The 14,181-nt window shown below is 45.1% G+C and overlaps 1 non-coding gene across 1 annotated transcript; it reads left to right on the forward strand.

Annotated features, from left to right (window-relative positions):
- Positions 1–13,726: 13,726 nt before the first annotated feature.
- Positions 13,727–13,808, forward strand: TRNAL-UAG. The gene has a single exon. It is a non-coding gene; the product is annotated as a tRNA-Leu (tRNA).
- Positions 13,809–14,181: the final 373 nt, after the last annotated feature.

The following is a 14,181-nucleotide window of genomic DNA, read 5'->3' on the forward strand; positions in this document are numbered from 1 at the left end:
ACTCCCGAGATATCCCTCCTGAATTTTAATCCACCACATGTGGATATGGGACTAGCCTGTTCCGTGTCTTCATGCCCCCACCCCACCAGTTTGGATGGATGTGGTTTCTTCAATTCTATAGTTGTCAGACTTCCACTCAACTCGATTTCTGGCAATTTTGAGTGATGGTTGTTCTATATTTTAGTTGTAACTTTGATATGTTTGTGCAAGGAGGTGAGCTGTGTTTACCTATGATATCATCTTGACTGCTAGAAAATTCTCAGTTCACAGAGGTAACAGTCTGCAGCTTCTTGGTCAGTGTAACTGATCTGCCCAACACAAAAAGTCTTGTTTTTTAATCAGTTCACCAGCTGCTATTACTCTGAATGTAGTCCTGATCATCAATTTTTTCTGCTTCAGCTTCATGATTGAATCAGAAAGAATGAACGCTAGAGAATGAGCTGGAGCAAATCCAAGTTTGCTGTTGACCTTCCGCCTCCTTCCATACTCCTCTGAGTGTCCTGGCAACCAGACACAATCCTACTAAAAATGCAAAACTTCTTTGGGGAATCAATCAGACCAGTGTCAGAAAAAAATAGGCATAACACCCTTTCCCAGTGTAACAGCTCAGCCAGAACATCCCAAGAGGAAGGCCACAGCCAACAAGCCCCACTCACACCTCTAGACGTTGCAAAGAACTTACTGGATCCCTTCCCTTCAGCAGATAGCCCCAAAGCAATGGGATGGGGACAGAAAGGAGATGCTCTGTCCACAGTCACTCAGGGGCCCTGGATCCCCCAGACTGGTGACTCTGTCCTCCTACAGGCCCAGAGAGTCCTCTCAACTCAGCTGGTGAAAGGGGACAGTGGGGCAGGTTTTTAGGATCCAGGTGTGAAAGGGACACACACTATTTCTGCTCACATACCATCAGCCAAACTCAGTAACAATGGCCCACCTAACTGTAAGGGAGCTTGGGAAATTCATCTGAGTGACACCCCAGGAAAAAAACATAGGTGCTGGTGACCAATAGCTGTCTCTGCCAGATAATACACTCAAAATGTTTAAAAATCAAATCAGTGATTTATTCTTAATCAGCCAAAAGGTACTGTCCCAGCACACACAGCACAAAAGAAAAAAATGATAAATCATATAGACTGCATACAATTGATTAGACATATATAGAGATCATTTCGATGATTAGCAGGACTGACTTTCTGCCTCCCCCACTTCCTGAGGATAAGAACTTGGGACCTCAGCCTACTCATCCCCTTTGAGAAGGGGACTGAGAGGAATGGGGGATGGCAATCCTAACCATGTTACACCTGTATTCATATCATCAAGAAATTTTACTGTATATGTTAAATTCATACATGAACACAAGAATGAATGCCAGGTGCCGTGGAGTCTACAGAGAAGGACACCTGCATAACTCTATCTCTAAAGCCCTACCTTCTTCCACTGACAGGCATCCTTTCCAACTCAGTTGATACATCACCTCTTCCAGAAAGCCGTCTCCACCAACCCTACCCTGCAACAGCCCCCCCCCCACACACACACCACATCAGGCATGATCAGGTTCCACTTGCTTGCTCTGTATTCTCTCCTTTACTTTGTCCATCTTGCTAATTAGAGTCTGCTGTTAGACCACCAGGACCTTGGTTTCCTCCTATGTAATATCAGGAGTGCACTGTGTTACTCCACTTCCTGGCTGAGTTGGCCCTAAGGCCATCAGCGCCCAAGGCCCCAGAAGTCAGGCTCCCATCCCAGGCAAGCTCCTGTCACAGTAGGGGCGTAGACCAAACTAGGCCAGGATTTACCAGGGAGGCCCGGCCCCCGTTGCCTCCACTCACATATTTATGCCCGGCCCATTGGCTCACCCGCCAGCCAAGCCTGCCAACACTCGACTCCCGCAGCCAACAATGCAGCAAAGGCAACTCTACACAGTCCTCCAAGCTCCCCGAGTTCTGGCCTCTCGTTCAGGGCTGGGGTGGGGCATGTAGCTCCGGACCCTGCAGGGACAGAACAGCAATGTTGTCCCTGTCCTCTACGGGCCCTGAGGCGCCCCGGGCAAAGGCCCCAAGCTTCTCACAGCTGCTCGCGTGCCAAATGTTTTCCCAATAGACAACGCTGTTAACCTGAGCAACTCGCCCGTTTTACAGAAGCCAACACTGAGCCCGAGATTTTAACTAGGACAGAAACACCTCCAACACTCTTCTTTTGCGACGCCTGGGCCCCACTTCCAAGCCCCAGACCCTGCGGGCTCCGGGTGCCGGCTGCACCGGGGCGCACACTCCTGCAGCGCCCAAACCCGCACCCATCTGCCCAACCGACCGCTGCTGCACCTACCTCCCTCAGGCGGACTGGAGAAGTGGCCGCTAATCAGGGCCGCAAGAATCCAGAGGAGGTGGCAGAGCCTTGTAGCCCGGTGCTCCAGGGTGCAGGGCGGGCAGGCCCCTGAGAGAGCCGGGAAGCAAAGAACCGGGCACAAAGGCCGGCGCTCCGGGGAGGCAGAGAGGGCCGCTCTGAGCGGATGGGGCGATCCAGGGGCACGGGAACCTCTGAAATGATCCTGGGGCACGAGGAGCTCACAGAGATGCTGGAAGAATCCGGGGCATTGGGGAGTGTGTCAGGAGCACGAACGCAGGGGACAATCCACCTAGCTGGAGGAGTTACGGAGCAGGCCTTGGGGGCACTGGTCTGGGAATAGCAGAGCTCTGGCTGGGGCGGGGTTGTAGCGAGGCAGGCGTTGGCGCCGCACAGCGTCGCTGCCGCTCCTCGGCGGTCAGTGCGCCAGCAACTAATGCGCATGTCTCCAAGCTTCAGGAAGAAAACTGTCACTGAGTTCTTCGCTCATCAGCCTACCGAACGTGCCACCTTCAGATCAAACTTGCCACCTTCAGATCAAGCTGAGAGGGGGCAGATGCGGGGGTGGGGGGTAGGGGTGCCCTTCCAGGGGCTAGTTCTAGAAGAGGCAGCCTCGTGACCTTCCCATTCTCTGTTGCCTACCTACTTCCTGTATTCAAGTCCTTCCCAAAATCATTAGTAATCCCATCTTGCAGGGGTGTCCAACCTGCAGCCTAACACCAAATTGTAAATTTACTTAAAACATTATTGGATTTTTTTTTTGCAATGTATTTAATGTGTGGCCCAAGACAACTCTTCTTCCAGTGTCACACACAAACGCCAGAAGGTTGGACACCCCTGCATCTCAGTGTTTGTAGAAATTTCTATACATAACCTTAGAATATTTTTAGTATAAGAAATTGCTTGTTTTTTTTTTTCTGATTTCCACTTTGTGGAAACTTAGTCACTTATAACAGCTGCAATTATTTGTGCCATTATTTGATTAATATCCCCTCTAGGTGTTCCTTACCTGTCTAGGACATTTCCTGTATTCCTAACCTCTTAGCACAGGCCTGGCATAATACAATAAATGCCTGTGGAATGAATGGATAAATATGGAAAGCTATCAAGAAGAAAAGGAAATACAGCTAATGGTAACTACTGTGAGCATTTTGATATTATATCCTTCCAGATAGTTTTCTAGTGAACTTTCACCAATTTCACAAATCTTATAGTAATAATAATGGGGATATTTATTGAGCAATTTATTTCATTTCATTGTCACACCAGCCCCGAGGTAGGTTTTATTAACTCTGTTTTACGTATCATAAAACTGAGCTTATAGAGATAGCTTTGCCCAAAAGATTTCTAAGGTGGCTCCACGTGGCAGAGTGCATGTGCACTTCAGGGCTGTGTTACTCTGTGCTGTAAAAGGCGAGAGGAATTTGAAGGATCACACAGGTGAGAGGGAGGAGGGAGAAAGGCAAAGGCTTCCAGTAGAGCAGCAATTTTCAACCAGTGTGCTGCAAGAATTTTTAAAACAGGCAATATCTGACTATTTAGTCAGGGGCACTGACCTCTTTTCCCTTAGATTGTCAAATAAAAAAATGACAGCAGCCACCACAGCTCTCTGGTGGGAATGCCCTGTCTGGAACCATAAATATATAGGCCATATAATAGATTTGCATTTTACTGGTCACGGACATGATAAGGTTAATTATGTGTCTGGTTAATTCTTGGTACCAGAAACCCTTATATACAAGTATAGGCATCTGATTTTTTGAAAAGTCACTTTGGAGATAAAAGGGTAGGTGATTACTATTATTATTATTATTATTACTTGCAAATCAATCAAATATACACCTTTTTTTGGTCAGATCAGCAAAAAATATTTTTTTTGATGTGCTACAGAATTTTAGTATTATGTGTGCCATGAAAAGAAAAAGGTTGAAAAATCACTGCTGAACAGCAACGTCTAGTGGGGGAAATAGTTTGCCAACCACACTCCCTATGCTCTACAGAGTTTTAGTCAAAGCCTCCTTGGGCTGGAATGCTGTATGACCAAATTCTCCTATAGAACAAGAGGAAGTGCTTTGTGAAGGTAAGCCCCAGGCAAACACAGAGACCACCAGTGCAGCAGACCAGAGACAGAGGGACACAGACATTTGGGTATTGCATGTGGATATACAGTTGACCTTTAACACGGGTTTGAACCTGAACTATTTTTGAGCTGTGGTTGGAAATTTGTGGATGTAGAGAGCCATTTGTATGCACTGAGCCATACCATTTTACATAGGGGACTTGAGCATCTGTGGATTTGGTGTCAGTGGGGGTCTTGGAACTGTAGATACTGAGGAACAACTTAAATTTGGGGGGAAGTCAAAAGCTATTATGTGGCTTTTAAAAAAAATTCTCACCTGATATGTTGTTTATTGATTTTAGAGAGGAAAGGAGAGAGAGAAGGGGAGGGGTGGAGGTGGGGGGCGAGAGAGAGAGAAGAAATATCAATGTGAGAGAGAAACATCTATCAGTTGCCTCCTGTATGCACCCTGACTGGAGATCAAACCCTCAACCATTTTAGTGCATGAGAATGACACTCCAACCAGCTGAGCCACTGGGCCAGGGAAGCTCTACATGGATCTTAACCATGTTGTAGTCAATTGTATTTACATTTTTCTTAACAAGAGTTAAGAAATGTATCTATTGCTCATTGTCCTCTTCACCACTAGGTTGTGAACACATTTCTCTGGTCAAGGGTCGCCTGTCATTTGCAATGCCTGCTCTGACATGCTTTTTGGGGGATGCAGCAAGAGTTGATATTTACAGAGCATTCAGTCTGTGCCAGGCACTGTGGTAATTTATTCATGGTCAATTATCTCTTTTAATTTTCATCACATCCCTCTTATTGTCCCCACTTCATACACAGGGAGACCAAGGCAGGTTAAGTGACTTTCCCAAGGTTACACAGTAAGTGGCAGAGCCAGGATTTGACCCAGGTCTGGGTGTATACTGGCCCCTCCACTGTCCTGTCCTTAAGTGTAGACTCTAGTTGTGAGGCCCCTAAAAATTCAGATTCCTTTGGGAGAGCAAAGTCCTTCAAGTCCTTGCCAGCTGCTATGCTCTTTGTAAGAAGTAGGTTCAAGTTTATGAGGTGTAGCGTACGGGTCAATTATACAGGCATCATCTTAGGAAGTGGTGGGAGGAATGGGAAAAAAAAATGTTCCTGAAAACCATCATTGAGTGTTTTATCCTTTGGTCTCTGTGTTATAAGTTTTGAAAAATGTAAGATCTAGAAGATATTTTTGTTTGACATGTTGACTCCTTCAGTCACCTCAAGAAAACTCCTCTGGTTTTTGGAAAAAGACAGAATTGCACCTGTAATTCTGACCATAGAAAAGTCAGGGAGAAACAAAGAGTATGAGTTAGTCTGTCCAAGCCCAAAGTGAAACCAAACAAAACCCCAAAATGTAAACAGACTGAACAACTTACAGCTCTGTGGCTGTACGCAACTTGTCTGACTGAGCCTCTGTAATTTTTGTCTGCCCAGCAAGTGTCCCCTTCTTTGCACAAGCATCTTCATTTGTCTTCAAGGAACTAGTCCACACCCCTATTCTCAATTTATGGGAATAGCCCTCCCCACTTCCCTGGCTTCAAGGGTGGACCCATGACCAGACCTGGTCGATCAGCATATTTCATCCCTTTACCCCACTGATTGGTTCTGAGATGAGCATGTGACCCAGTCCAGGCCAATGAGACACTAAACTGGGTCTTTTATAGCAGCCATATAAAAAGGAATCTTTTCCAGAGAGTTGCTGAGCTGGTAGGATGGAAGCCCAGGGTTTCTGGGCATTCATTCTTATGGCAAATATTTATTAAGCTCCTACTATGTGCCAAGTATGTGCTAGAAGTTGGGGGAAAGAGAAAATGAAATCTTAGACAGTCATTATTCCATAATATTATAAGCTGAGAAGTGTGCTATGAGTGAAAAGCATAGGCAGTGATGAGGGATCATAAAGCCAAACCTGGTTAGGAAAGCTACTCTGAATAAATGACATTTGAGTTGAGCTCCGAAGGGAGGAATAGGCATCATTTCCAGTAGCTTTAGGAGCACAGGTACCCTGGGTGGCCTCGGCAAGGAGGTGTGGATCAGATCATTCTTGGTTTATGCTTGGTCCTTCCTTAATCACCTCCTTTAACCATCATACAAAGCTGTTTACTGAAGAGTTTGGGGGTAACAAAAGAGAATTAAATACAAGAGAAAAACACACTGTCTCCTCAATGTTACAGTATCCAAGAGGAAAAATAAACCTCTCAAGGGGGACCTTTTTGTTGGCATACTCCAGTTACAAGCCTTGCTTCCCTGTCCTGAAGCCTGCCCTTCCTTCTCTCACATGCACAAACATCGCCTCTTCAAGCTATACTAGAAAAATTCCTCTCCCTGCCCACATGGATTTGGGTTTCCCCCCTTTCCCATCCCCAGAGTAATCCACAGAACTCAACCCATAGGATGCAAAGGATATCATCAAGAAAGTGAAAAGACAACTCAGAGAATGGGAGAAACTATTCAAAAATCATATATCTGATTAGGGAATGTAACCAGAATATATAAAGAGCTCTTACAACTCAATAAATAAAAATGGGCAAACCATTTGGACAGTTCTCCAAAGAAGACATACAAATGACCAATAAGCACATGAAAAGATACTCAACAACACTAGCCATCAGAAAATGAAAACCAAAATCACACCCACTAGAATGGCTATAATAAAAAGTCAGATAATAAGTGTTGACAAGAATGTGAGGAAACTAGGACCCCCATACCCTTCAAGCAGGAGTGGAATATGGGCAATGGTTTGGCAGTTCCTTAAAATATTAAACATAGGTCTGCTACATGCTCCAGCAATTCCAGTCACAGGTATATACCCAAGAGAAATGGAAACATATTTCCACACAAAAACTGAGTGTTTAAAGCAGCATTATTGACAATGGCCAAAAAGTGGACACAACCCAAATGTCCATCAACTGATGAATGGATAATGAAAATGTGGTATATCCATACAATGGAATATTGGTAATAAAAAGGAATGAAATACTGATACATGCTACAACACAGATGTACCTTAAAAACATTATGCTAAATGAAAGAAGCTATATACAAAAGACAACATATTGTATGATTTCATTTATATAAAATGTCCAGAGGTCGATTAGAGAGGCAAGGTCACCACCATCTTGATGGTTTCCCCTTCACAATGGTGGTGGGGTCGTGTGTGTAAGATTTTGTTTTAAGATACCAATAGTTGTTTGGGGAAATGCAAGCCAGAAAACATTCTCTGGAGCACTGGTACCCATGCAACGGCTTTGTTGCCTCTCTTTACTGCCCTGTCCCCTGTGAAGAGGACATGGAAACACAGGAATTCTGGCAAAGACTGAGGTGTAGGTAGAAACCCTTAGCTTCCTTGTATAACCAAAAGGAGGATAACAACCAATCTAAAATCAATAAACAACCAGAAGTGCCTGCATGGAGCTCCAACAACCAAGGAACTAAAGAAACAGTCAACCAGAACAACCAGACCAGCAGCGCTGCAGCACAACAAGGAGGGTTGCTCCACCCAGGTGAACACCTAAGGCGTAACAGGCATGCCAAGACAAAGAAATGTGGCCCGAATGAAAGAACAGGGCATAGCTTCAGAAAGAGAGCTAAGCGATGAGGAGATAACCAACCTATCTGATGGAGAATTTAAAGTCCTGGTAATCAAAATGCTCACAGAACTCAATGAGCTTGGTCGAAAAATGAAAAAACAAATGAAACATACCCAAAATGAAATAAAGCAAAAAATTCAGGGAACCAGCAGTGACAGGAAGGAATTCAGGACTCAAAGCAACAATTTGGAAAAAAGGGGAAAATAAAAATATCCAACTGGAACAGAATGAGGAAACAAGAATTCAAAAAAAGTGAAGAGAGGCTGAGGAATCTCTGGGACAACCTGAAGCGTTCCAATATCTGAATTATAGGGGTGCCAGAAGGAGAACAATAGCAAGAAACGGAAAACTTATTTGAACAAATAATGAAGGAAAACTTGCCCAATCTGGTAAAGGAAATAGATTTCCAGGAAGTCCAGGAAGCCCAGAGAGTCCCAAAGAAGTTGGACCCAAAGAGGAACACACCAAGGCACATCATCAAGTTACCCAAGATTAAAGACAAAGAGAGAATCTTAAAAGCAAGAGGAAAGGAGAGAGTTGCCTACAAAGGAGTGCCCATAAGGCTATCAGCTGATTTCTCAAAAGAAACCTTGCAGGAAAGAAGGGGCTGGAAAGAAGTATTCTAAGTCATGAAAGGCAAGAATCTACATCCAAGATTACTCTATCCAGCAAAGCTTTCATTTAGAATGGAAGGGCAGATAAAGTGCTTCCTGGTTAAGGTCAAGTTAAAGAAGTTGATCATCACCAAGCCATTATTATATGAAATGTTAAAGGGACTTATATGAGAAAAAGAAGATAATCAAACCCATGAACAGTAAAATGACAGCAAACTCACAACTATCAACAAATGACCCTAAAAGAAAAGACAAATAATGAAAACAAAAACTAAGCAAACAACTAGAACAGGAACAGAATCAGAGAAATGGACATCACATGGAGAGATTTCAGTGGGGAGGCAGAAGGGAAGAATAGGGGAGAAAAGGTACAGGGAAGAAGAAGCATAATTAGTAGGCATTAAATATATAGGAAGAGATCAAAAATGGTATAAGAAACAGAGAACTCAAAGAACTTATATGTACAACCCATGGACATGAAGGACACTAAGGAGGGGGAATGCTGGAGGGTTGGGAGGTACAGGGCAGAGGGGGGATAAAGGAGGAAAAATTGGGGAAACTGTAATATTATAATCAATAAAATATACTTAAAAAATAAAAAAATGTCCAGAGGTACAGGAGACACTGTTCACTGTTCACTGTCTGTCCCATGCACTGGACCCATGGCAGAATGGTGATTTCCTCCCACAACTCTCATCTTTGAGGTTTATCTAATGGAAATCAATGTTCATTCTGACATAAATCAGCACCCCTCCCCTGCCTCCTGCTTTCTGGCATAGGCCATTGTCCTGACCTGGTGAAGCACGTAATTTCCCATATGTGTAGCATTTACATACTACTCCTTGGATCCGAAGGTCCTGGGGCTTTCTAGGTATGAGAAATTTTCCTAGGCCAAGAGACTAATGAGGCTGACAACTCCATCATTACATTAAGAGTTTATTAAGAGGACTTACATAGGAGGTGTGTCTTGGGCAACAGCAAAATGATGTGGCTATGCTCTGTACCACGTGGCAGGCGCTAAGGAGTTATATAGGGCAAGGCAGGATAGATGGGGGTACTGGTGTGTGACCCGCCCCAGATAAGGGAGAACACCTTACGTGCCCGCCTGGGTAAAGACAATGGCCTGTTCCAGGAACCAGCATAAGACAGCATGATATGGGGCACAGAGGAAGAGTCTACCAGGCAGCCTCCAAGGGGACCTAGGGGAAGCAGTCTCTATTCTGCCCTGGATCTGGTTGGATCTAACATGAGAGTTGGACAGCAGTCAGGTCTTGGAACAGTCTGTCCTCCATATCTGGGTAGTGTGTTTCTCCCTTTGTGCAAGGCAAACACCGGGATTAGAATGGGACCTGTTGGAGCCTCTAGTTTCATTTGCCCAAATATCTGCATAGGAAAATATTTTTTTCCACAGTAGTTACGTTACAGAACAAACAAGGGGGGCCTGGGACGATATACTATTATTGAAAGAAGGCCCCGGGTCCGTTATGTCCACTGCCTGAGGAAAAACGTCTCTCAATGCCAGAGATTTGTGAAAAGGAAAGGAAATGTTTATTTAATGCTATACAAACTTAAAGTAGTGACCTAATGTCTTCACCAAAATCCCAAAGTCCCTTAAAACACCCACAAACACATACAGTCCTTCCTTCCTTCCCCCTTTGCCCAGTCCAGAGTACCGTATCTCAGGAAAGGAAATAGAACTCAATGGCTCAGGCAGTCCTCTGGTTCTTCCCAGTTAGACCTCCATCTCAACTGGGAGACCTCCCTGGGTTCCCGGCACCCTCCGCTGAGTTACCGGGATCTCTGCTAAAACCAGGTGGTGGTTCCCCCTTCTAAAGCTGCGGGGGGTGGGGGGTGGTCCCCACTCTGGCAAAGGCACGTGGTCCTCTCTCCCAGGGCCACGGGAAGGAAGAGTCCCCACTCTGTCAAGGCCGCGTGGTTCTCCCCCAATGGCTGCCGTGTCTGGGTTTAAATCCCCCACGCCAATCTTCTTCTGCAGCCCCATTTCTGACTCCTCCTACACTTGGGCACACTTGCCCTCAATCTGCTGTCTTCTCCAGCTTTTCTGGTCGCCATTGTGGGTCTGGGCAGGTGTCACCCCATGTCATGGAGCCAATCTTTTCCCAGCTCCCATGCAGGCACTGTAACTCAGGGGACCTGCCTCCCAGGTCCCATCTTGGGGGGGAGGTCCCTTTCCATCCCCCTGGCCTTGAGCATGGCCATAGCTATTTAGCATATCTAAGTGACCAGCCAAAGGCTATAGGTATGTTAAATGACCATGCCATGGATTAGCTGCAAAGCTGCCCTGCATGCTCTTGCTCTGTGTGCCCCTTCCCCCAACTCACACCTGTGGGGGAAGGGGTGAAGACACCTTAAAATCTCCTGGACACCTTGAGTTCTGGACCCCATTTCAAATGCCTATTTGGGATCCTCCCTCTTGGCTGCACCCTGTAACAGTTACTTTGGATTTGGTTATGAAGGAGAGCTGTAGTGAGGAAGAGAATTTGCCTTTAACTTCATAAATATCATTAGACATTTGAAAAATTTCACAATGAGCATGTATTACATTTCAAATTTAAAATGTCAAAAAATGCCTTCCTCTACCAAAGCATTGATTGTTTCACTGCGTGAAGAAAATTAAAGGTAATTTTATTTTCTTATTTGTACTTTTTCTTTGCTCAGATTTCAATAAGGTACATGGATTACTTTTACAAAGTTATTTTTAAATGTCACTTAAAAAAACCCCAAAACTAAACAGAGCCCAGTTGCTTTGTTTCTGTGGCCTCCCCACCCTTTGGTGGCTGAGTAGCCTCACCCTTAAAGGCAAAAACCATGAAAAGCTGAGTCAGCACCAGGGTTGCATGTGGAAACACTGGGGGGGGTGGGGGAACCAGTGAGTTAGCTCATGCCCTTGCTCCACTGGACTTTGGTTCTGTTGCAGAAGCCTCTGCCATGAGGGTTTTGAGAATTCTGAAAATAGTTGTCCTTCTCCCAGAAGACTGTTTTTCTGCCTGCTCAAGCTGAGCAGGGAAAAATCAATGTTCGTTCAAATTCAATTATCAAAGACAGAAAGGGAGAGAGAGAGATGGTAGGGGTAGGGTGATTGCTAGCAAATAGTCTGACTAATGGAGAATGCTTTGAGTCACTGTGGGGGATTACCTGGAGATATGTATCTGAATCCTTCTTGTGGCCACAGTGGGTGATCATCCTGAAGATCAGACCACAGCCTGGCCATGTCCAGATTAAATTTCTGCAACTTTTCCTGCTGGGCAGCTCCACAGAATAAATTTACCTCAGACTTCATCTAAGTCCACATTGTAAGAGTGTGTGATTTTAACCAAGATACAAAACCACTGGTTCAAGGGATAGTCTTGCTGCCAACAGTGTACTAGGTCCTGTGGATATAGCATTGGGTGAACAAGACACCATCACCTACCCTTCTAGTGTTGGCATTGTAGCAGGGCCAAGTATCATCCTGGGAGAGACTCATGCTTGAGGCAAGGGGTAGGGGAGATATATGTGGAATGCCACCCAGTGATCAATGCTCCTGTTCAAATACTTGCACAATGAATGAATTTAATTCTCACAGCAAATTCTGTGAGGTGGGTACTATTATTGCCACCCCATTATAGGGATGAGTGTTTGAGGACCAGAGAGATAGCTTTCCTAAGGCCACACAGCTAGTTAAGGCTCAAGCTGTGTGATTTCAGAGTGGGTAGGTTTACCCACTATATTGGTTTCCTATTGCTGCTGTATCAGATCACCAAAAATTTAGTGGCTTAAAACAACACAATTGCCTTACAGTTCTGGAGGTTAGCAGTCCTAAAATCAAGCTGTCAGGCACCTTGTGTTCCTTTACAGGAGCTCTAGGGAAGGATCATATCCTTTACCTTTTCCAGCTTCTAGAGGCTGCCCACATTCCTTGACTTGTGGCTACACCATTCCGACCTCTGTTTCTGTCTTCCTTCACGCCTCGTTCTCTAATTCCTGCCTCTCTCTCATAAGGACCCTTGTGATTACACTGGGCCTACCTGGAAAATTCAGGATAATCTCCTCATCTCAAGATCCTTAATTTAATCATATCTGCAAAGTCTCTTTTGTCACCTAAAGTAACATAGTCACAGGTTCTGGGGACTTGGATGTGGACATCTTGGAGGGGGGCATTATTCAGCCAGCTACACCCACTTACCTATCTTTACTATACTGGATGTCTGTTTGTGATTTTTCCTTAAATAGGCACAGAAATGGATAAGCCTATGTGTAGGTATAATTAGTAAATAAGTGGACTAAAAGGAATTGCAACTCCTGGGGCAGGAGGAAGGGGCGTAGAACTTGGGGATGTCAAAGGAGACGTGACTCATCTACAGTGTTCATTTGATTTATTAGAAAATATTTGAAGCAAATATACAAAATGTGAACACATCTTGGTGGCGGGAAATAGATGTTTGCTGTGTGTTTATTGTATTTGCTCTGTATTTACGGCATTTAAAAAAACCACACTGAAACAGCCTGCCTAGGAGAGAGCTAGCTCTGCCTGGGCAGCTGAGACGAGTTACTGACTTCTCTGGGCGTGTTTCTCCCTCTGAGATGATGGAGGACCAATAATCTACAACCTTCAGCAATTTTCCTCCCTGGACACGTGGTTCTTACATTGTAGGGGCAGGGGCCAGACCACCTGGCTATGCAGGACCGCAGAGGTGCCAGGAAATAGGGGTTGGGAGCCTGCGGAATGGAGAGCACCCAGGGTCGGCCGGGAAGCGCGGCGACGCTGCACCGCCCCCAGGTGGCCAGAGACAGTATATACCACGTTCAAGGAAGATAAAACACACACATACCTGAGGATTGAACCTTACGTTTAATGTTGAGTAACTCCTCTTTCCTTTGTAACCCTGTGTTGTAATAATAGTAACTCCTGAGGATCTAGAGAGCACTATCACTCCGAGACCCAGGGGGAAGACCAGCGTTTGTCGTAAGAATGGGAAAGGCTGGCGATATCGGACATGCGCACATCCGCAGGGGCGGATCAGTAGACCACATACTGCTGCGTCATTCAACTAATATAGTCTCTATGGGGAACCTGATGAGCGGGAGGTAGCGTGGCCGAGTGGTCTAAGGCGCTGGATTTAGGCTCCAGTCATTTCGATGGCGTGGGTTCGAATCCCACCGCTGCCATACCGTTGTAGGTCTCAATTTTTCCATCCTTCAGAAACCTGTTCATTTACTGATTTCTCTTCCCCGATATTCTAACGTTATCGTATTTTTATTTTTTTGGTTTTAATGGAATTAGCAGCGGGTAGAGGGAAACGAAGAAACTGCAGGACAGGCCACAGGCCCTCTCACTCCGTAACCTAGTACACAAACCCACCAAACCTGCTATCTAAAAAACAAGAAAGAAAACACTATTTCCAGGAGAAAGCATCCGAAATACTTTGGAAAGTTCCCAAGTTATTTAATCCTCCGAGGCCTGAGGCCACAGGGAGTGGGTCTGTTAACTCCACAAGTACAAAAGTTAGGTGGGGGTGATTTTAATCATGACCTAAGTTAA

The sequence above is a fragment of the Phyllostomus discolor genome, chromosome 3, assembly GCF_004126475.2.
Source record: "Phyllostomus discolor isolate MPI-MPIP mPhyDis1 chromosome 3, mPhyDis1.pri.v3, whole genome shotgun sequence".
NCBI lineage: Eukaryota > Metazoa > Chordata > Mammalia > Chiroptera > Phyllostomidae > Phyllostomus > Phyllostomus discolor.